Below are 25,598 nucleotides of genomic sequence, written 5' to 3' on the forward strand. Positions count from 1 at the left end.
TATATGGGGTATTGTATTTGTACTGTTCACCTTTTACAGGTTATCTAAAAATAAGATGAAAAACATGAATAACATCTGAAACTTTTCTCTTTATTTAACATTAACAGATAAAACAACATTTTCACACAAGTATCATCACAAGTAATTTCTCAACAGTTATTCTTAAAAAACAATGCAAGAAAATATTTCATGGTCAGCTCTTTGCAGGACCATCTGACACTACAAACGGAATACAGTGTTCATAGCATAGGCACAAAAACAGTGCGGGGGAGATTGCACAATTATACTCATGCCACTTTAATCAAACTCTAATTAATCTGATGGTTTTACATTCTGACATAGTTTTCGTGAAAACAGACATACCTAATTACAACATAACTTGTTTATCCAGCAGCTTATAAGGTTTTGACTGTAAAAGTGACATTCACAAAATAAATGCACCCTGTAGCATATAATTTACTTTCATATGAAGAACCCTGAACAAAAAAAAATTACGCTGTGTCAGCAACCAGACAGCTAAGCAGAAATTTAAAAGGTGGCTAATTGCTTTGGCAGACCTAAAGAGCAAGTACTTTAAAATAAAGTGAGTGTTTTCATACCATCTACCATTTCCAGTAGGTCAGACTTTGATGTGATAACTCACTCACTGTAGGTTGTTCCACTACTAAAGTTAGACATTGTGTCCATCCGTAATTGTGTATTCAAGGCCTAGCCCCTGCTGAGCAATGTCAAAATAATCTTGTTGGCTCTTGCAGCATTCAAGCCTACCACACATTCAAGCTCACAGAAGAAACTTCCAAGGCTGAAGTCAAAGACACTCTTCTTTTTCACTTATTTTCTAAGTCTTTTCCTTTTAACTTAAGTAGCATTAAGATCATAACACAAAATAGTGCCAACCAGAAACCACTGAGCATCAAGCATAAGGACTTTCCAAAGTCAAATATTTGTGTATGTCCCTTTTTTTTTTTCTTATTCTGAATATCCAAATACAAAGACAAGGACTTGTAACTCTATGACTGTGAGACCCAAGCAACAGCATTCCAGAAATCACTCCAGGAAGATGTACCAGCATCCTGTATCCCCTTTTTTTGGTTAGTATGCGTTACAAAGCTATCTTAGTAAGCATGAACTAAATTGGAGAAGACAGTCCAATTTTATGTTAATTATTTCAGCAGAAGTCAAGCACATAATCATCTTTCGTAACACAGCACTTCTGCATAACTGGACAGGAACATTTAATGACAGGAAAATCATATATGCATCAACAAATATGAAGTGCTGGAAGAAGGAAAACACTTGGCTAATGGGAGGAAGACTTGACATAGCCAGCACTATGCTCTTCAGAAGCAAAACCTCATTTGGTTTATCATTAGCCTCAATTCCAAGTGAACAGAAACATAAAGTAGGTTCACAATTATTAGGTTTCTGTATAAGTTGTCTTCCATTTGTAGGAACCATTAAGCTACAGAGGATTAGCAGCAGGTAAATAAAACTGGGAAATTGGCAGGAGGAGATACAAAAAAATAAAAAAAATAATGAAGATCTTGCATAGTATCTTTACATGTAAGAAATAAAGAAGATTAATACTACTAGCTGTCGAGTCAGACAAATCATATTCAATAGCTGAGACCAATCAGGAAGACACCCCATCTTCTATGCAGTAATACATACTCTTACATGGTAAAATAAATATAAAGAAAGAAGCAACAGAACAGAATGAAGCATCAGAACAACAGAGGTTTAGTGATCTCCCTAATCAAATCCAAAATTTGCAGTGGAAGTGCAAAGTAAAGGAACTAAAAAAAAAACAAACCCGAAACAAATAAACATAACTAATACAAAGCAAAGCTCCCAAACAAGAAGTTTTCAGTTCTTGTAGAAATATGCCTGTGGATCTGTTTTCCATCAGAAAATCCAATGCATTAAACCAGAAATATTTCTTGTAGAGTATCCTTTTGATGACACTACTCATGACATAAAAACTGAAATAGGCATTTTAGAAGGTAGAAATTTTACAATATTTCGTAACGTTATGACTTTTCATTCGAAGTGATTTTTTCTTTTATGTTGCATGTTATCATACCAGACTACAGAAGATCACATCGATCCAATATAAATGTAATTTTTGTGGAAAAGTGCAAAAATGCTTTTTTCATTCTGTTTCAAACCAAATTTTGATACAGTAAGCTTTCCAGCAAGATGTAAAATCCCTTTCTCACCAAAAGCTTATTCAATGTTACTCTGACCCATCAGAGAGTTAACTCTGAGAGGAGTTCTATGTTTTTATAAGGTGAAGTGGAAAAGATGCTTTGATTGTGTTTTATTTAACGATGGATAGTAGCCCTGTGGCAAAAGGAACACAAATAAAAATACATACGTTCGTATCAGTGAAGAATTGTCAGCTGTCTCCCTCCTCAAAAACTAAACTGCAAGATTCTTTACTAATTACATAGACAACACTTAAAAGAGAACAGCTCAAGGAAATAAAACAATGTTGATTACTTTAAACACATGCAACAGCTTCCAGCTACTCATGAGATGGTAGCTCCCTCCCACTTGCAACAAGAGTTCATGTCAGCTTTGCTCTTTTTTCGGCACTTACTCAGAATCTTTAGAATTAAGGTTGTCTTTTTTTCATAATTTATTTTCTTCCACTTGACCTTTACTGCTCTTCTGCCCAAACACAAGCAATTCAAGACATATGGAAAAAACATAATTTTGAAACTTAAGATCTAAATAACAAATTTCTAGATTCAAGACCATTTCTTCAGAAAAGTCTTAGTCCTATTACTGCAGGTTGGACTACATGAACTCCATAAGGTCCCTTCTGACCTGAAGTATTCTACAATTCTCTTTGTATCATTAGAAGATGAAACAAGAATGAGTACAGTTCACCTCTTCAATCTCTGTTTTGCCTGGAAAACTCTACACTCCTCCATGGCATTGTCCTGATCTTACTCTCACCTACTTTTTCAGCTTAGAGCTGCTACTATGCCCACAAAAAAAATGTTTTACACCTGTAAGAAGAGAGGCCTCTAGTGTACAGCCAAGAAACAAATTTTTTTCTGTGCCTTATTTAGGATTCATTTCTCAGCCTTATTTAGGACCTACAAAGACTACTAGTTTTTTCTTGAAGTTCACTAAGTATTTTTATCCATGTCCACTAATTTTTAAACAATGACTGTCAGGTAAAATTTACCAAACTCAGTAGATAGCACTGTGTTGGCTCCGATCATACAAACAGCTGTATTCAGAAAAAGCTGCAACAGTCTCTCAATTCCCACTGAAATCAATGTGATGCTGCATGTAAACTCCCTTGCAATGTATCAATGAAGATTTACTGATGGACCCAATTTTATATTGGTTTGTCTGAATACATATATGAATTTTTTCACATTAAACTCACCAGATTGCCTCAACACAGATTAATATAATTGCTATTAACACAAAACACTTTTCATCTAGATTTGCATTTCTCCTGTTGTTTTGCCTCCTTCTCAACTCAATTCTGACCCACAGATAAATTAGAAATCAGATCAGCCTATAATGTGCAACAGTGACTTAGCCTCTTTGGACTAAAAAGAAATGGCAGATAGAGCTGCTGGAAAAAAAAAAAAAAAGCATCAATGACAGTCAGTACCAATGTGCTCTATTTTATGACAGTAAGAATGAGCAGTATCTGAAGTTTACAGGGCTTCTCTTCCCACAGTACACTTCCACCACAATTCCTCCACCTCTGACTTTACAGGGCCATCTGGGAATACAAATATCTAGAATGTGTATGTTGAAGACTGTGAACCCCTTAACATTGAATTAACATTTCCATTAAAGCCACCAAGTGAAATAATCATGTGGTTTCTTCTATGTAGCTGGGTAAAATTCCAGCTCCGACTGCTGCAGGAGGAAATCCTCACACAGCTCCATGTGCTAAAATAATACCCTAAAGTAGCAGCAGCATGATTGGATTTCTACATGCATCTAAGGTCACCCAGGTCTTGCGTCTAGTCTGTTGATCCCTCTGCCACCCAGACACCTGCACTGCATGGGCTCCCTGCACAGGAAGGCTGGAGCGATCTCCGAACAATGTGCTCACTTGGAATTTGGGAGTGCAACATCTTGAAGCAGATAAATAGATCAAACCCATCAAGCCACAAACTTTCTGACATTCTCCAGAATGGGCAGGTTTTTTTCTCCAGAGCACGGAGGTTTTGGTATTAATTTGAACACGGAGGAAAGCTGGAGTCTGCTACGCAGAAACATCTAGTCAAATAAATACGTCATTAAGCTAACTAGCTACAGGATTGTCTAGCAGATGGATGACATCTTGGTTGCTAGTGGAACACTTTTCTATAGCCTTGTTTGAGGCAGACACATATGGCTCTCCCAAGCATTGATGCAAGCTCCCAGATGGACTAGATCATTGCTGACACCTTATTATAAACCCTAGAGATGAAAGAAGGGAGCACAATTTTTGAATCACAACACAGGACTCTGAAATATTCAGACTTCCTAAAAATTGAGTTTACAACAGAATATCTTAACTTCTGTTGAAAGAAGCTACTTCTAACCAGGAACAGAAAATAGGGGAAAATGCTTTATCAAGGATGGTTAGAAAAGCCTTGAGGAAACTTAAAAGACCAGAAGATCCTTAATGTAAATGTGTATCATAACTACATTTATGGAGTTAGAACTATTACAGCTCTAAGGATGCAAAAAATTATCTGCTGTGCAGCTGTTACTGACACCAAAAAGCTTCCATCTGGAATTTCTTGATTGGGGTGGAAGGGGAAAGGAAAGACGAGGAAGCCATTTAGACATTACAGATGCATGACGTCCCTGAAATGTCTGTATCCTAAAGGACTGAGAGAAAGAGAGAGAGGTCTAGCTACAGGAACAACAGGAAAACTAGCAGAAGTATGTGGGAGAGAACAGAACCAGTTGCATATAATTGTTTTGTGGTAGGTGTCAGGGACACCTGAGAACATCTCAAGTACATGAGGGACTATGGCTTACTTTATGCATCAAGGTCAGAAACAGGAAAAAAATATTCTTTTGACATTTTTACACTGTGAAAAGAGACTATCCTTAGCATCCAGTAAGAATTTTACTCTTCTCCTTCACCCAAACGTAAGACTCAAGATATCAGGAGGATGACTTATCACATATTTTCTCATCTCCAATAGCTGCTATACCATGTAAACCAAGAAAGTTAGATCTCTGAGACTATTATAACTCTGTGACAAAACTTTTCAGTTTCAAAAAAAAAAAAAAAATCAACTCACTGACCCTGGGAATGTGTTAGGAATTCTGTACATTCACGAGTCAAGGAGATGCTTAAGCTGCTAAAATTTGTCTGCCTCTGCTGCAGTGGCCATAAATTTAACAAGTATGCAAACATCTTGGAAGCCCCAGCTCAATGTGCAACAGCTAATATAACTCATTTGCCTCTTCATTTTCTAAAGGGACAATTGTGCATGGCTGAAGATACTGAAAGCACTAATTTCAACGTATTGAAATCAGAGTTCCTTCCAAGTTTCTGTTCACAGCTTCTAGTGCAGCTTTTATCTTCTTGACCAATTGAAAGTTCAGAAGGTTTTTTCTTATAGGGAGAATATAACAATCCTTGAACCATCTTATAAAATAGAATTTTTATAAATAAAGAGACATGGGTATCCTTTTCCTCTTTGGAGAAAAAATATAATCTCTACCTCCATCACATCATGGACCTCAACAGGAATGTCCAGGGAAAGTCCGAATTTTATAAGGGTCACTTACACAAGGGCTTAGGTAGAACAGAATTTCCAGCTACATACACTGCGTCTGCAACTACTTCAACCGGACAGTTCCTCTTCTCTGCAATACAACTGTCCCGCTGGGAAACAAGTTCAGCTGGACAAAAACAGAAAAACCATGACAACTACCTCCTGTCTTTCTCAGAACCCTGATGAATATATGCTTTACTGTTCATTTTAACCTGCTACAATATAAAAGCTTCAGGATATTCCTTCCTTTATGTAAGTCTTCCTATGCAAGACATAGGGAAGTGTAGCTTGCAAACCTCTGTGGTCAGGGCTGACATGACAAAGGGGCAACAGAGGCTTTGGCTCTCCAGAGGTACTCCTTTAGATGAACTCCAGATTGAAAAGAAAGGGCAAGAGAGATACTAATTGACATCCGCGGAAGCATAATGAAACATGGCTCAGACTAGAACTAGGCAGTTTCTGTGCTGCAAGATATTTTCCAGTATTTTTAATTTCTCTCAAAGCAGACAAACCCCCAAAATCTCCTCATTTCCTACCAACTGAAGGCTTCAGTTTTAAAACCATCAAACAGAACGGATTTTTTTTTCTTAGTTTTACTCTTTAGAGGACTGACAGTTTCAATATGTAGATACAGAGGATCACTGCAGGTCCCCAAATCTGAGGTGGGTCCACAGGGATTTCCTCAGTCCTTGACTTTGCAGCAGACTTCTCATGCAGGCTGTCCAACGAAACCACATGTTCCTAGAAACAGTGTCCCTGGTCACAAAGTGGGATCCTTGGCAGTTTAGCTCCATGCCAAGGACCCTGGAAACACCTGGCCTCTGGCCAAAACACAGTTCTCCAGGAATCAAACAGAGGTTGTGTCTTATTTTGATTTCAGTGAAAGTCTGTCAAATCTAAAATATTTGCAATGAAACATCCCAAGTTCAATGAACTGCCATTTTCTGAGTAAATTACGTTCACTTGCAAGTTTGCAATTAGCTCCATCTAAGACACCTCTTAATAGCAGCATCAGGAAAACTGATCAATAACAAGTGACACAGAGGAAAGTTAAGATAAATCAAGTACAGTATAAAATGCTGAAGTTAAAGCATGGTAAACATCTATGTCAAGAGGCTCTTGTTCATACACAGATGGTTTTAGATCACTAATTTAACTTATGTTCTGAATGATGTTCTCCTGCAGATGTAAAATGACCTATGATTGATTCAAGCTAAATACATAAGCCTGTTCTATATTCAACACAGCATTCACACACAAGTTTAACATACTTGAACATACACATCTTGATTCGACACTTCCCAGTGATTTGCTTTGGTGTCTCCACGTAGACATGATTAAAGGCTTTTATCTCCAACCTCTAACAATACCCAGGGGAAAACAGGGAATGGGAAAAGGCAGACTCTGTTGCTGGTTGCATATTCAACTAAAGAGAAAACTCATAATTTCAAAAGACACTTTCAGAATATCTTACACATCTAACTCCCACTCTACAACTCATCGAGGCCCTCTTCTTCCTTTCTCTATTGCTTTTAAGTCCTCTTGGTTTGCTATGTTTTTAGGTAATTTCAAACAAAATTAAAAAGAACCATGAACCAAACGCTTCTTAACTCATTACTGTGCATTATCAGCACTAACACACATCAGCACCGCTGTATTTGTTTCTTGAAATTTACCTACTTGCCCAGCCACCCCCTGTGAAAAAAAGGAGACCAATCTACATAGATTATTGCAGCTTTCTGCTGTAGAAACTTTACAGTATTCCAGTCATTTTCATCAAAAGGCTGTAAAGATCATTAGAACACAACAGTGATTTTCACCTACAGCTGTGAGTTAGAATCCTCATCTCTGTACCCACTCCAGGTGGCCTCCTCTTGCAACTAAAGAGATGCTTATCTCCCTAATCCTTGGTACATTAAGCCCTACATTAAAAAGTGATACCACCATTGTTATCAGTCTAATAAGGCACTCTAAGAATAAAGATATTTGTAAAATGCTTTGATGAGAAAGCTTTGCCATAAGGTGCTAAGTAGAACAGGTCAGATAAAGCACACATTTGACAAACATTGGCAGTATTTCTGTTCATCAACAGATGGTAGCTTTTTAAATTTTTTTTTATTATTATAAACTATGTGAAAGTAGGCACCAAACAGTACCTGTATTCAACATTATGCAAGCTGCTTTGATTGGATAGATGGATCACAGTTTTAGGCCTCCCAATTAAATAATGATAACTCATAATTTAAGACATTTTAAGTGAAAATTGGGTACTTGCAAAAAGTTAATCTCAAATGTGCTGTTTCTAAAAACCTGCTAAGAAGGTTATTAAAACAGCAAGAGGAATGTCAAAGGGTCAGAAGCACCGAAAACATCCGTGTTGGAAATATTCATAGAACCCCCTTCCTCTCCACTTCCACTACCCATACAAGTTTGGTGACGAACTAGTCAATACAAACCTTTTGTAAAACAAAATGTCTACATGTGAACTGCACTGGCCAACAGAGGCTATTAGTCAGCCCAGGTCTAGCTTTCATATGACCAGGTGCAATCTTTAATTTAGGAGTATTGTATCTTATCTGCACATACTTTTACAAACCTTCAATTTAATTTTGCTTAACACTAGTTAAGCAAAACCTACAAAACCAGTCATCCATTAAGGTGAAATTATAAGAGAAGAACACACACCAATTTGGTACTTCACAGAAGGCACCAGTTCAACAGCTAAGGAGATTAAGTTAGGTTATTTATAAGAGTTCCCCACATCTTCTCTCCCACACCTTCTGCTATGCTCCTCAACTCTGACCCATAGGGCAGAAGCCAGGCAACTCGCTGTTCTCTTATGAAAATCTCAAGGAAACCATGGCAAAGGTCCAGTTGAAATTCTGTAACATACAGGCTAAAATACGCTCTACGAATTAGCATCACTTGACTAAATAACTAATGGTTAAGCAAAAGCAGAAAATGAAGCAATACCATTTACACCCAATAGTTTAAGAAACACTGCTACATTTAGGCAATTACATATAGTACATCCCTACTAGACACAGGACTAACAAATTCATATTAATTCTTGCTTCATGTGTCATTAACACCTAGTGGAATGTTTAAAGGTGTTTACAAGTCCAAAGTAATAATGGATCACTCTTAATTAACACACAGTAAAAATTTCATTAAAGTCTCAGTGGAAGAAGGTGGCTGTAAAGAGATTGCTTCATATCTCAGTTACAGACTGCCCCCTCCTTTCCCTCTATGAAATGGAGGACAAGTAGGTTACAGGTGTGAGAAATGAAAATAATAGGCTCAGCTACACAACATAAAGAGGTAATTAAAAAAGAATCACACATTTTCCTTACAAGGAGAGTGAAGTTGTGTTTAAAAAAACCAGAGTACTGTTTGAAGAAGCTTGCAAGTACTGGATGCTGAAAATTAAAGACAAAGCACAGTAGCCTTATACTGGCATCTGCTAAATAATACTAGGCAGATGAGTCAACACTTATTTTAGAATTCTGAGTAAAAATCAGGGTTTATCCAGAAGGAAACACTGTTTTCCAGTCTTCTCTCAATGTGGGAGAGATTCCAGATTTTACTTTAATAAGTACTAATATTCGTTCTAACAGGAACTCCAACAGAATTTTGTACTGTCTTCTAAAATCACAACTTAAATACATTCAGTGGTCAAAGATTATTATAGAATAATTCAAACCTCAAGATATTTATCATACAAACATTCAAAAAAGCACATCTTCTCTAAAAGCCAGTACATCTTTTACAAACAATTTCAGAACATGGGAACAAAATGAAATACTGAACACAAAAAGAATGGAAATCTCCAAACTCATCTTTTACATGCAATAGCAAGCGCAATACTGTGACTACATTTTTTCAGAAGCAGATTTTATTATCAGTTTTCAACAAAAAAGGTATCAGGGTGTTTAGCATGGAAGAAATCAAGAGCACTAGGAGATGGAAACACAAAATTCCTACAGACACTTCATCGACCCACTCCATTCTCGTGTGCAGCATTTGCGCAGTGTACCTTTTCTAGGAGATACTGTTCTGCCTTTTAGAACTATTCCTGAACACAGGCTCGTTTAAAAATGTGGGTACAATGTCCACCACTCTCACCACTTGTTTTCCCTGTCCTATATACAGCTAGGAGTCAGCGTCAACACAGATAAAACTTTGCTACTATCCCCATACAACTGTCAAAACACACTTGTCCTTTTTTCCACTGCAACCAGCGTTAAAGTCCAATGACTTTAATATTGTCATTTATCACCTCATCTTAGTGAAACCAAACAAGAGCACGTGGATTACATTTTAGTCCTACCCAAAAGTACACATCAAGTAAGTGCTATTCTAGTAAGTAAAACTCCTCTTAAGAGGAATAGTTCTCCAAAACTGTAAAATATACAACTGAAACTTATACTGAAAAGCAAGTAACAAGCACACGTTTCCAAATTCAGCCATGTGCAAAAAACTCCTATTAGAATTATTTTGGATAAAAAAATATTTTCAGTCATGCCTACCAACCCAATGCCTATTTATAAATTTGTCTATACAGGACTAATGCTTTTTTGGCTTGGTAGGGGAGAGACTGAAGCCTGGGAAAAACGCTGAAAATGTTTGTTTTTTAAACATCTGAAGTAATGTTCAGTTCAGAATATAACCAAGTTTGCTTAATCAGTTTCAACCTCTAAGACTAAACGTTTGATTCAACACAAAACAATATATTCTGTTTCTAATGGCACTCTAATGGAAAAATGCCTCAGCTTGGCCTATGACTAATTTCTTTAACTGTTATCTAGCCATCAGAGAGACTATTACACCTACAATTCTACTTAACATGTAGCAAAACCTAAGCACAGTGGCATCAGGCAGAGCCACACACCACAGGTTTACACTGAGCTTAAGTGTTCTAGCAGCAGTAGTTTATTTATCCCTGCCATGTAACTTTAACAGCCTTTCTGTGTGGATGCTGGCAATCACTGACTTCCATTGTCCCCAGTTGTCTAACCACGCTTTCAAATGCTTTTCAGTTTTAGCACATAATAAAACAAAAAATCACTATCATTTCCCATCCTCTTTTGGTGCTCTCCTCAAAAACTAACTTTCCTAACTCACAAACTACTTCCATAATAAAACTATATTGCTATGAGAATGCAGCTACCTCAATTTGGAGCATCCAAATTGACTCCTGCGCCCAATGAGTTTTCAAAATCCAGTGGTAAGGATTTCTGATCAGTTTCTCTGCAAAATGCAGACATTAAAAACAAATTATGGGTGTGGATGCGTCGCCTTCCCAGCCCTCTCCCCACCACACACACTGCCACCCCCAGCTTCTTTGCTGGTTTTCATGCAGATTTGTGCCAGACATTCGGCATCCTCATTAAGTGGTGTCTGGCAACCTGCCTAAGTTTTAGTGGGTTCTGGGAATGCCAATATATTAACCAGAGGACTTTCTGCATACCCTAGAGAGGTTTTATTCTAGAAAAGTCAACCATTTGGCACAAAGAAAACTTGCTTCAAATCTAGGAAAGCTTTCCACTGGCAATAAGAAGAGAAATTGCATTTAGCTTCTTCTTAATTTCTGCCTCCTATCTGAAAGAAAAGTTTGATGTAGAGCAAGATCATCCAAACAGTTTAAAAGGTCAGTGCTGTCTGTGGTAGGATTTTAGAGAAAAGAAAGGCAGAGATGAACAACACAGACACAGCGCAACATCAAGAAAATGATTCATTTTCATTCCCTTGTCTCTTGTGACTAAAATAATCTTCATCACGAAGATTAAATTTACCCATTATTACACTGAGTGATAATGAATGGTGATATGGGTATTTGCAAATTTCCACTGCTTAACTAAACAATAAGAAAAAAGCGCTTAGTAAAATGCATCTATGTTTAGCATATTCCAAATATGCTAAATCAAGGCATACGCTACTGAAATGTATATATTAAATAAATAGAGATGATGAATACAGAGATATTTTGCCAGCATGAAATACAGAACACACTGTAATGTTGTGATCACTCTTACTCACCTGCAAGCATTCTTTCTACTGCAGTCCCCTTACAGTTACTATTACTCAATTGACAGTCTCAGAAGTAAGCAAATAAAACTCGTCTCTAAAATAACGTACTTAAATTTCTCTTTCAAACACAAGGTTCAAAAGAACACAATGGGGAAAAAGGTCAATAGCTTTCCTTCACTGGCATAGTCTGCCTGTGCAGCACATAGAAACAGTTAAAGTACGCTGAACAAATGTGTCATTATTTCATTCTGAGACCGTTTCTGCAGACTAGAAGTTACTCAGATAATCTGCTATCATTTAGATACTGCTACCCATTATTATTAGAAATTGCTTCAAACTGACATTTACTTCAAACTCATCATCTTAGTTTGTGCAAAAAAATTGCTGACTTCCTGACAGCAGCTCCAAAATGTCATGATTCCTTTATAATGACCAATTAGCACCAGAGATTTAGCAAGAATCAATTAAAATCAATTCAATTTAAATGTTTCAGCGTACATATTAGAAGTCTGGCAAAAATAAGATTATGTTTGGTGGGAAAGAAATTTTTAGCTATCTAGGCTGCCTTTGCTTAGATATCAACCTTCTAGGCAAGACGGCTACTCTTAAAAATAGCTGTCAACTGAGAAAAGAAAATGTATATGTATGAATCATTTCACTACAGGGTTGGATTCCCAGCAACTGATGCACCACTGTTCTGGCATCAGTGCCTTTAACGAGCAGCTGATACTAGCTTGGTGCCATTGAAGAATTTCACGGTTACCACAGAACCAATCTGCAGCAAAATTCATCTCTAAACTCCTAGAAGTATTTGTATTCCATAACTCGCAATTTACTTGCAAGGAACTGTTTTAAACTATTCGAAACCAGACAGAAAAAAACTTTTCCAAGACCACTCGCAAGTTAAATGCAACAATCACGCCTGCTGATGCAAGAGTTGTTGGGCAGGAATGCCCAACTTTTTAACACCTCATTTCTCTTAGAGATTGTATTTAGTTAAATTACTTCTAAGATACCTCTCTATTAATTCAATCATCATTTACTTCCTTCTGGCACATCATATCCTGAAAGTATTCCAAATTATTTTAGACAGCATCACTGAAATGCGACTAGCTCTTGATGGAAGGACAGCAGCCACTAGACAGAGTACTGCAGGGCAGCTGTGAAAAAGAGAAGTAAATTTTGGTCAAGAAAATCAGAGAGAAAACTTCTCTCCCCACCCTCTCCCACCCCCACCCAAAAAACACGGTACCTTCTGTGCACAGAAAACTAACAGCAGCTCTTCAAGTCTCACCTTAAATGTCCTATACAGAGAAAACAGCATTTTATCTAGTTAAAAATAACAAGGAGACAGGTTAATTCTAAATTCTTAGGTTAACCTATGGTTCAATAGTTTTAATCTCACCAAACTTAATACAACTGTGCCTCAATCTTGAATCCCAATTTCTTTCAACATCCACAAGTTTTCTTATAAAAGTCTAAGATGCTGAAGACTAAATTCAAACTTCATCACTCAAACGCTGCCTACTGCCTGTAATGTTTCAATTAACATAAACCAATGGTCTGAAATATAATGTCTCACGTTGTTAACTCATTCAGCGTCATACATTTATCATCATTCAGGCCCGCATAGGCATCCGAATTTACTGGAAAATATTGATATGCCTTACGTGTATGCAACAATAATCTTCACATACCTAAGAGTCAGAATTAAATACGGTGCTATAAACACAGATTATATAAAAAGATGTATTTTTACTTCCATACATAACTGCATATCATTGTCGCATTCCAATTTAAGTTCTCCTCACGCTGGTCGCTTTATGTATCACAGTAACTTAATACCTGGTGCTAAAACACCAGTACTGATATAGAACTTCAGAGGGCCATCGCTATTTCAGCTAATACGGACGTATTAGATGTTCCTTAGAGTGCTTCCTACCAGTGAACTAGTTTTCCAGCAGAACTTCCCCTCTTATTTACAGCCACAAAGCCATAATATTTATATTCTCATTAGTGGAACCATACAAGTGTGCACCACACGCAGTTATTCAGTTCTACTCAACAGTGCATCATATGTTATTGAAACAACTCTGGATCGTTTCAAAGAGTAGATTTCCCAAAACATTATCCTAGAAATGAAATTGGAAGGCAGAATAAGAGTTCTGTCTAACCAACATACTTGAGGATTGAAGGATGAAAACCAAAAGACGCGCTCCAGAAAGGAACATTACCGTACTTATGCAGCACCTATGTTCTCGCCTCATCTACGCCTACCAGCAATTGCCCCTCAGGCTTTCTTACTGGCAAAAACTCTCCCCCTTTTTGGCCAGCCTCAGATGTGCTACATCACATACATGTCAGTCTTCACATTATGTAGTGCACCTTTCCAGTCCACAAACGTTTCAATGCAAGAGTTTTCTGTTTACAAGAACAGACAAACCTCTTCAGAGGTTTCCTTCCCGACAAGAAGACACCCATGGTTTAGATCAATAAACTTTTATAACACCAAGCACACTATTTCTAGTGCCACAGAAAGTTATTCACTGGATTTCTGTTCTCTTGTACGACCATCATTTGCTATTCAGAAAATGTTCTGAACAACAAAGAAGAAAGTGCTACCTAAAACCTTTATCATTCCAGGTGTTCCGTTAAGGTCTCCTCACAAAGTAAAAGTTACTGTTGCATTTTGCCTGTTGCCTGTTTATTCTTTAGTGAACTTAAGCCTACACACAATGGTGCGTTTGTCTCTTCAGCAAGCACCAAATCATAACCTTCGCATAACTACCTACCCACCTACATGATGGAAAACCTGGCACACCATTCAGAAATTCGGGATGCACATATTCAATGCAAACAATGCAGGCAGGCATCAGATACAGGCAGGCAAAGCTAGACTTCTGCTAATAAACTTTTTTTTTTTTGGGGGGGGGGGGGAAGGCACTTCATTAAACACGGGTCAGTTGTGCATGAGCCCGGCAGCCACACCGCAGAGCTGCCTGCTCGGACCTGGGCGCACAGACAGACCCCGCCGGGCTCTCTCCCGCGGGGCTGAGCAGCACACCCCAACGCCGGGGGGGGGGGCGGCGGTGTCCGCCAGCGCTGCCCACCCCGCCGTGTTCCATCGCTCCTCCGCGGGGCCGAGGCGAGGGTCCAGGCGGAGCTGCGAGTCTTTACTTCCGAGCAGCCGGAGAGAATGTGCCGCGCTCTCCGTCTTCCCCGGCGCCCTGCCCGCCGCGGCGGCTCTCCCCCGCGCAGCCCCGCCGGTCTCCCCTCCACGCCGCCGCTCCCGCTTCTCCGCGGGCCGCGCGGAGCAGCGCGGAGGCGCCGGGGGCGGTGTGTGCGCTCCCCGACCGCCGCCCCCCCCTCCCCGGCTAACGGCGCTCCCTGTCACCGCTGCCCCTCACGCCGGCCGTCGGCCGCCCGGCACCCCCTGAGGCGACACCCTCCGCCGCACCTGGGGGGGGGCAGGTGGGCGGCGGGCGCGGAGGGACGCGCTCAGCCCGGCCCCGGCAGCGACTCTGGGGGGCCGGGGGCACCCCACTCCCCCGCCGCTGCGGGAGGGAGGGCGGGAGCCGGCGGAGCCCCCCACCCACACACACACGGCCGCCACCGGCTCGTCCCTCGCACGCTCCTAGACCTTCAACTCGGGCCTCCCCGCACTTTCCCCGCCACTTTCCGCCGCGGCGACGCCCCCCGCCCCCCCCCCCCCCCCCGGCCCCGGCGCGGCGGGCAGCCGGCCGCAGGCACTCACCTCCCCCCGGCCCCCGCCGCTCGCCCCCGCGCCGGGCCGGCCTCCTCCGAAGCGGACGGGGCGCCTCGCCGCCTCCCCCTGCCTGTCTCCGGCAGCCTCTCTCCCTGCGCTGAGGCTGTGCCTGCCTCCAACTCATCCCCAGCCTCTCCTCCTCCTCCTCCTCCTCCTCCCCCTCCCCGCCCTGCCCGCTCCGCTGGCTGCCGCCTGTCTGCAGCGAGTCTGGCTCTGGCGGACGGGCGCGGGGGCCGCCGGCGGGGGGGGGGGAGGCGGGGCGGCGGCGCTCCCTCCCTCCCTTCTTACCTCCCTCCCTTCTTCTTCCCTCCCCTCCGCGCTCCCGCCCGGCCCCGCAGCCCACACTGACACCTGCCGGGCGGATGCGGGCGGCGGGGCCGGCGCCGGGACCCGGAGCTGGGCCCGGACCCCCCCCCCCCCGCCTCGCCCCGACGGCGGGGCCGAAGCAGACCCTGGAGGAGCGGCTGCCGCTTGCTGTGGGGCAAGGCCCGCTCCTCCCGCGGCTGCTGCTGCGGCGGTTGCCGGCGGGGCGCTGGGGGTGGCGATCGGGGCGGGTGAACTTGCGGCCGGGAGGCAGCCCCCGACGCCCCCGAGGCGCCCCCACACACACACCCACACACCCCCCGCGGGGTAGCCCCGCCGCCCACAGGGGCGAGCAGGCACCCAGCGGCCCGCAGCCGGCCCCTGCCTCCGCACCTCAGTTTCGGACAGAAGGGGAGAGCCCAAATAAAGTACACAGCGTCCCGTGCAGAATGAGAATTTTTTTGACATTTCAGAAAAATGTTGCAAGACAGGAAAACCCAGTTCCAGTCATGGCCCAGCAGGCATGAAACCAAGGCAGGCTCCTACCCTGCCTCTGTTCACTTGCAGAGGCTGTCCACTTCAGATCCAGTAACACAGTCCCCAGTAAAGCCGTCAAGCTTTCCCTTGCCCCCCGAATTAGAAAAAAAAATGCCTATTTCTGTTAATTCCAGTCATCAGCCTCAGTCCCCATTCCCACCCATGATGCACTCTGAAGACTTTTCCCTTCCCAGTTGTACCCGAGACCCCAAGAATGAACAGAAGAAATAACAGGGAACAGGTAACGTGATGAATGGTCAAGGTTGCTAACTTTAAGCATGCACAAATTCGCCTCAAACGTGCTTTTTAAGTGTAGCTGGTCACCCTCACCTCTCCCTAGCTGCAAGTTGGAAGGAAGATGCAAGTCTGCCTGAAGGAGCCAGGAAGCTGCCAAGCCAGGATTCAGAGCACCAAGCTATGAAGATTATGAAGGTGATGGCTTGCAGGTTGTGCCATCAGTCACCAGATGCAACGGGAAATGGGGAACCAGTGGAGTAGTTCCAAAACAGAGAAAGAGTCAGATCAGCAAAGATGATTTTAGCAAACATGTTTTGGATTAAGCTGCAAGGAGCCAAAGGAACATGAAACAATACAGGAAAGAACTTCCAGTAACCTGGATGATATACTGGGGCTACATGTCCTGAAAGTTGTAAAAGTCATCAAAAGGTCACAGGGTTAATAATCACCATGATCAACTATTTATAATCCATAAATTGGTATAATTTACTCATAATCTGACAAATAGGGAGAACCTTGATTTCAAGTTTGCTCCATAGTTAGCCATCAAGAGGCAAGTGCTCCATTTCCAGCGGCACCCCAGTCATTGGTATATGCTTTGTAACACACAAGTTCGACATGCTTCTGCTGAGTTCCCTTCAATGACTTCTCAAGGAAAACAAGTCATTCACTTCCATCAGAGATTCTTGCCATGTGCAGAGGAATATTCCTAACCCATGGAACACTTTGTAAAGTATAACAAAATCACCTAGGAAGTAACAAATTATTTCTATACAGTACCTCTGGAGTGGAAAAATTTGCCTGGCGGCAATTTGGGCTATTTTGGGCATGTAAGGAGGAGGACAGCAAAAATCAGTGCAAATGCATACACTCATGCACATGCTCAGAAACTGCGATGTATGGATGGATCCATGTCTGGAAAGTGAAACGCAGAGAACACTCAGTACTCTTGTCCCTATCTAAGATAGCTATGGAAGAGACAATCTGCAACCTAATATACTGGCACCTGCCAGAGGACAACAGTGCCTCAGATACATAAATCCCTTTACTTTTTAACCACCAAAATTACCATTACAAGTTCTGTTTAGTGTCTGGCTCCACTTGAACATGTCCAAAGAATGTCAGTATTTCTGAAGCTTAAAGAGAGACAGTCTAAGAGGACTGTTAACATTTATCCCCTGATAAAGTTATATCATAGGAGATCTTGGAGCTGTATAGAGGTTTTTACTCTAATGAGAATCCCAGAGAGAGTTTGGTTATATGAAGAAATTAATCTTAAAGAAACGCAAACACACAAACAAACACCACCCAAAAACCAAACCATCTCTTCAGTGAAAGCAATACTTACAGTATCACAGTATTGGGTTTTCATATCCATGAGGTTGCATTGCCATCCTGACAGTTTGTTTCCTGGATAAATAAGAGAAAGTTCTTATAATAATTGACTTAAAGTATAGGCAGATCTGTGTATGATTTTATTTCTTTATCCTCCTCTCTAAACCTAGTAATGATATAGTTAGTATTTGGACTGGGGGGGGGGTGGTGGTGGTGGTGGTTATACTACTTCATCATTCATCTGAAAATAAAAATTACTTCAAAGTTACTGGTAGATAACATGGTGCTGCATTCCTAAGGGTGTAGCTTACCAACAGGAGCAGCCACTCACCCCTGCCATGTCCAGAACCCCAATACAAGAACCAAGGAAACCTGGGAGACAGGTTCTCTGCTGACTGTAATCAATACTTGGCCTAATCGTGCTAGTAGATATGGTAGGAGATACACAACCTGGTGGAGCACGTGGTCTGAGTGTCTATATCCATCATCACTGGTAGGGCCCCTTCTCTTGGCTTGTTACGTACGCTGTTGCTGCTATCACCTCTTCCTTCCCAGTCTTGCGGTCCACAAGATGTGACACAGTGCTAGGGAGGAAGTCAGTGGAGAAAGCAAATATTTGAACAATTAGACTGAGAGGAACAAATTTTAATCCAGGGACATAATAGCTGTTGGTTTTAGTTACTGGTGACTCATCTTGTTTCCCACCAGGAAGCCACAGATGAGTGTATTTCAAGTATTACTGATTCCTATTATCTGTAACACTAAGAGAACAAGGAGGAAGAAATTAAAAACATTCAAATCACAGTAAGAACAGAGCCAAATACCATATGGGCACATGTAACAAGCCAGTCTTACTAAACTACACGTAATAGCATGCTACAAATAAAACACCACCTAAAACTAGTTAGAAGAGTATTCAGTAGGGTTTTTTATCCAACAGGTCATCCAGATTCATCTCCCAGTTGTCTACGACGAGCAGATAACGACTGCTCATAACCCTAACCTGGTGCTGTTTTGCAAAAAAAGAATTAAACTTTACTGGCACCCACCCTGCAGTTCACAGGGACAGAAAAATCTGCAATACACTAACTTCCAAAAGACACTACTTGGTCAAGCCCCTGGGATGGAGGTGGCTGGATTTTGGTGGTCTGGGGTTTTTTGGTGGCGGTGGTTTGGTTTTTTATCATGGCAGAACCTAGTAAGGGAAGACTTTACAATCAAGAAAGAGGTGACAATTCTCTCTCACTAAAGCCAGGAAGTTATATTCCTTCTCTTGGATGATTTCCAAGAAGGTCATTCCTTTCAAGGGCTTCCACTCTCCTTCCTGATTAGACTAACAAAAGTACATCAGGGAAGAAAATGTCTATATTAGGTGATTTATGGAACTAATGGCAAGCAATCAAAACTCTTCAAAATTTAAAAATTAGTAACATAAAAAAAACATACCCAAAACTTGCCATAACCTTCTTGGCCATTTCAAAGGAAAAAGGTCACTCAAATATTTTAATAAAAAGATGCTGAAATTTACTGAAGTGGTTCAAGATCTTAATGCAAATGCTCATGTTTCAGTCACAGAGGGATGGAGGCCTGAGCCTGCACCAAGCTTCAGCCTGGGTGCAAGGCCTTGACACGTACCTCAATGCCCAAGCAGATGTGCGCAGATGGACTTGTAGGGCCCCTTGACTGCACACACGGGGTTCCAGGACCCACGCTGTATTTCCAACAGCATGGTGTTACAGTGGTGTGCAACTGTGTCACTCCAGTGACTGCGCCATCACAGAAAAGGACCACTTTGTGTGCCTTGTTACTTAGGTGAGAGGTATTAAAGCAATGACGGGATGGGGAAAAGTACGTAAGGATGTAGAGAAGGCAGCACAAGAAAGATTACTTACAAAATTTTGCTGTTTGTACAAAGTTCTCTGTCTGTTCTAGTCATTCACTGAAGTTAGACCCCAGCTAGTCTGTTGTTCATGGGTGCACACACACACACACACTTGTTCTGCAATGTGTTGTTCATCTGCCAATTCCACCCACACATCTGCAGACCCCTCCACTAGATGTCAATCTCTGTTTTGGATAATCCCACAAGTCTTAAGAGATGTTTTGGTTTTCTTGTCTTGATGGACATAACTAAAAAAGTTTTCACGCTAAATAAAATGCAATGTCAGACTGTAAACTTATCGAGCACTATGAATATCTGGATTGCATCCTCAGGTTTTAACAATAAGGGAACATTACAAAGCATACATTTCTTTGTTCTCAACAATAAAAAGGCTTGGAAAGGACATTGTTAGACAAAGTACTGTAGAGACAGCAATCAGCTGAGTCCAGACTGGAACTCTCCCAGCTACCGTACACAGTAAGTAATCTAAGAGCTTGGAAGAGGCATGCCAGAAATGTCAGTTGGACACACATTCTGTACCTCTTGTTGAAATTTCAAAAACTGTACTGTTGGTCACAATGAAATTCCCTGAAGGCAGCACCAACGCACCAGTGAATTTGGAGCTTGTAAAAGAACAGTGGAAGAAAAGCTCTGGCCACTCTTACTGTCTCAGAATTTACACAACTGATGCACAGCTAAGAGAACTGGCACCCCCCAAACTATAACAGCAGTAACGCCCTCCTCTTCCTCCTACAAGAAGGCCTAATGCAAAAATACTCCACTGGGAATGAGCATGGATCAGGTTGCCAGGTCTACCTTTAGCTTCTGATAAATCAGCCAAGAAAGCTATGATGTGGAAACGCTCTGCAAGGAACCAAGCAAAATGGACTGGAATCAGATCATATCACAGAAGCTACCAAATACGACATATATTACCATAATAAAGAGAGAAATTACATTTCCTGTTAACAGGGGCTGGATGACTGAACAACAATCAAAACGGAATTCTCTATCAACATCTTACGATATAGAGTCAATAATGTATGTAGCAATTAGACAATATTTGATCATCAAATAAGAAAAATTCTTGTCTTAACCTGGCTATTCTTTTATAAAAGAACCTCAAACCATTTTTCTTAGAGTTAGCAGATCCTTAAGGAGGTACTGAGGCAGCATAGATTGAAAGAATGGAATCCTAACCTGAAACAGCATTTTTCTTTTTGAGGGCATTGCTTTAAAATAAAAATGGCAACTACAGTTCTGAATTGATTCCCTGATTTGTAAGTATTTGAAATACCAAACTGTCTAGTTTGCTGAAATGTCGATAGCATTACCACATTAAAATAGAAAGATATTTAGCAACTTCCATATGCTTTCACATCCATTTAACTGCTTTACAAATTAGTCAGTAAATTTTTCAGATGGGGGAAAAAAGCCTCCAGTATGCAGATTAATAATGATAATAAAATACTATTTCCAAACTCTCTCACAGCACTAACGCACTTTGGACACTGCTTCAGTAATTTAGCACATGAATGAATATGCAGGATGTACTCTGTTATTATCAATTTACAAACAATTTACAAATAGGTGTATTTTCTGCTTTGCAAAATGAAGTCTTTACCATGTGAAAGATACAAGATTTTTGTTTATAATAAAATTTCCCAAATATTTTCATTTTCATTCCCAAGCCTCAGATTGATTTGTATTGGAGGACAAGCCTTAGTATTTCCATAACACAGATAGAGCATCTAAGTCATAAAAGAAATATGATTTGCCTTAAGAATGTACTATGAGAACAGGCACAATCGGGAACTGATCCAAATTCTTCTAGTTTATTCTACAGCATTCTGTCTACTGGACCACAAAGCAGCTACTCGCTGCTTGTTATTCTACAATCTTTTATTTTTAAAGTACTCCCAAAACCCCCTTTTTCTCCAAAAACATAGCCAGAATTAGCTACCAGTCCTACTGTACTGTTTTATGTTAGTTGTGAGGGAAGTAATTAATTTGCAAAGCACTTTTATTTAAAAGACTTGCCAATTATTGTTGGACAACATCCTCACTGTTTTCAGGTCCACATCAGACTTCAGTAGAACCAGGATCAGACTCATTTTACACACACATACAACCTACAGAAAAAGTATTCTACGAAGAGTGTGGTGCCCATCCAGTACTTGGATGAAGCCATGACCCAAAATCTCCAAAACTGTACGTAGTCTTACATGAAAAGAGGGAAATTGTATGAGAAGGATGTGTAATAGAACTGATTATCAATAACAGCATCATCATCTTATGCTTAACTATAATAAGAGAATCAGTATTACAACCTATAAGCTTCTGTCTTTTCTGTTCACCAACATAATCATTCCTATTCAGCTGCCCATCCTCCTAGCTTTCAAATCTTTCCCAATAACTTGACACATCCACATGTGTTTAAAAGCTACTCTATTCTTCTTCAGGGCTTCACAGAATAATTCTATCTTTCCATTTACACACTTCAGACAAAAAATCCTTCATTTTTTGCGATAAGGACCATCTTCACTGTGTCCCTGGTACAGTACAGAGCACCTGGTCAATGATTAAACTTTAAAATATAATTGCCTTCATTTTAAGAACCTTACATTGCAATAAATTTCTTTTAGTTCTGCCCTTCAACTCTCCCCAAGGATAAAGGAAGTTCCCAGTGTCCACTGACCACAACTACTTCTTTTTTCTTTATCCTTCCCGCCCCCCCCCCCCCCCCCCCCCCCCCCCGCTTTTGGACTCCTTTTAAATTAAAGTCTTTGCATTAATGCAGCGTTGAAAAATCTGAAGGCTTTACTATGATGAAGACAATTAAAATTAAGGCAAATAAATTGGACAGATTACACTACTCGAATTGCATATATTGTCATATGAGCAGTAGCTGAGTGTTTTTCATGCCTAAGAGGCAACAGTATATCACGTTCAAGCATCCCAGGCTAACACTGCCCACTGAATCAGATACCTGTATCGTCCAGAATGAGAACAAGTGGAAGCTACTGCTGACTGACTGCTTGCTTTGCTTCATCTGCTGCTGTGACCAAATGCATTTTTTCATGTCTGGAAAAATGTTTCTACAGTTGCTTACAGAAATACTGCAAATAAGAGTGTTATATTATTCCCTTCTAGCTTACTCCTCTCAAAGGGATCTTAGGAACCGTCTCTTTCCTCTTTCATGTTAAATGTATCCTAGTGACTTTTTTTTATCCTCCCCACTGCTTTTGCAGGTCATCTGTAATATATTTTTAATATTGAAAATCTGCATAGCATACGGTTGTTTAATGCCTTCCATTAAAGGCCCTCAAAGCATTTTGTTGTCACTAATCAGTTCAGTCTCACCAAGCCAGACGTACACAAGCATTATTCCTATTCTATAGACAAGAAAACAACTACAGAGAAGGCTGAGTGGCAGAATTCATTCCTGCATTCAAACTCAACCGCTAGATCACGAACAGCTTGAAGAAAGACAAACCATTCTCTAATGCTCAGATCTGTATGACTATATTAACAGGAGTTCCTCCAATAACTTACTGTCTCTTCTCTCAGATACTTCCTTAGCTACTCATTTATTTATAAGCAGGCTACCTACAGATCTTAACATACCTTACAGACACCAAGAACAGAGGCCAATATAAAAAAAAGCTGTTAAAAAGGATCTTTCCTAGTTATTTTAGCATCAGTATAACAAGTTACAAGAATGCAAAAGACAGAAAAATGTTAGATTTTTCCATCTTTTTCCTTTAACACACTGACTATTCCTTTGACTAGTATCTTCAGCACTCTTCATTGACAGCTGAACCACTTTAAACAAGATACTACTAGAAAAATATATTCAAAAACTGTGAAAATAAAAGCATCGACATCTCAAAATTTTAACTCCAAAGCTCTATATCATCATTATAGATACCATCCTAACAGGTCATTCACATATCCCTCTAGCGAGTGCTAAAGTACCAACATGTGCCTGGTCATGCTGTGAAAATGATACCCTGATTCAGAAGTTTAACATGAGATGCAAGAAAAAAACCCCATATTTCTCTCTCAAATCTAAGCAGTGAGAAAGTACTATGTTCAAGGAGAGTCTTCTGCAACTCATTAGAAACACTACACATCATACACTATGTAATAAAGACTTTAACAAGTAAAAAAGGAAATGGTTTTCCTAGGTTAGCAAACTATTTACACCACAGGCAGTGATGTCATATACGAAAGTTTGGGTTTTTTTTTTTATTTTAACTGAAAGGATGGATTGTAAACCTAACATTGAAAAACTCCTGTTGCCGATTAATGCAACTTCAGAAATTCTTCTGATAAAGTATCATCCTTTGCAGAAACATGAGTTAATTTACACTGTGGCATTAACCTCTATTTTTGTTCATTTTCTATTATTACATGTTATAATTTCTACAGTAGTTTTCCCCTTCATTGCACAGAACGGAGACTGCCCAAAGGATGAATCAGGAATACATAGGAAAAGAAGTTCTCCTTGGTAGAAGCTGTGCTCACTTATGCAGATTAACATCTTGCTCTTGTTTAGTATCAGATTCAGTACTCCACACTCTAACAGTAGGAATTAATGAACAAATTGCCACAAGTTGAGCAAGGATGTAAAATTTACTACAAATCAGTTCATCTGCAATTATTTTCTGTAAAATGTATACTCTGCCCCAGCAACGCATGCAAAAGAAGTTGGTCTTTAACTAAAAAAATAAATGGCTTTGAATTAGCTCATATTGACCTGACAATAACAATTTGCACGCAGGCAGTTAATGCAAAACAGCTGACTTGGGGTAATTTACTTATAATAAGAAGGTAGAGACCAAGCAGGTTATTCGCAGATATATACACTCCCAGGATACATGTGCTTACATTATGTCAGCCAGTCTGGCAACATTTTTATAAAATGCAGCCACACCTATATCTTATGCCAATCTAAGTTACATTGTTTCCAGAAAATGTCACTTCTTCAAGCTATGTCTTTCTGGCAAGATGACAAATGTGTGAAATAATCTCTTTGTTCCTCAAACTTGAGACTTTTCACCAGTGTGCATAGGTGGGCAAATAAATACCTGCTTATGGTTTATTTGTAGCTATGCCATTCACAGCTTTTCAGCACGTAACTATCACAAGCTGTATTGTTTCAAAGCTAGACAATTCTAAGACAATAAAGGCTGTTCGTGCTCAGAGGTATTAGAACAGTCTTCTTAGTGTTTATTTTTGTTTTTACAGTGCTACTCATTTATTTCTCTGCTGTACTCCATTTGTTATCCTGAAAGCATGAGAGATGAGCAACATCAAAACTTGAATTACACCATGCCCAGTGAGGCAACACAGAGACCTTCGAGCCTCCCCAGGGAAACAGACACAGCATGATCTCCAAGCCCCTTCTCCCTCCAAATATCTGCCCTTCTGCTGGGGGCAAGGCAGCAGAGCAAAGAAGATATTGTTCCATCCAACCCTGTTCCTGGCACTGCAGCCCAAGAGCAGTATGGAAACCTCGGCAGGGAACGCCAGCACTTGGAGTGGCTCAAGAAGCTGCATGGGGCTTCCAGCCGGCTCTGGTTTCCCAGACCCCTTGTGATCCAGCGAAGGTTGCAGCAGTATCGAGGAGACTTCTCCCCATCCATGAGTCCGAATATTAACTGGTATAGACTCCACTCGGTAGTTAATTGCAACAACCCAGGCACAGGCTTGATGATGAGTTCATTTGAAGAGACCTCCG

At 40.7% G+C, this 25,598-nt stretch overlaps 1 protein-coding gene across 1 annotated transcript in view; it reads right to left on the reverse strand.

Annotated features, from left to right (window-relative positions):
• Positions 1-25,598, reverse strand: part of LDLRAD4 (low density lipoprotein receptor class A domain containing 4) — a 312,128-nt gene that overhangs the window by 277,130 nt on the left and 9,400 nt on the right. Inside the window, exons 4-5 of the mRNA XM_075022927.1 lie at positions 18,421-18,554; positions 17,984-18,045 (exon numbers count right to left, since the gene is read on the reverse strand). The gene's annotated coding sequence lies outside the window, so the exon portion shown is untranslated. The remainder of the gene's footprint in view (positions 1-17,983; positions 18,046-18,420; positions 18,555-25,598) is intronic.

Source organism: Buteo buteo, chromosome 3 (genome assembly GCF_964188355.1).
Source record: "Buteo buteo chromosome 3, bButBut1.hap1.1, whole genome shotgun sequence".
NCBI classification, from domain to species: domain Eukaryota; kingdom Metazoa; phylum Chordata; class Aves; order Accipitriformes; family Accipitridae; genus Buteo; species Buteo buteo.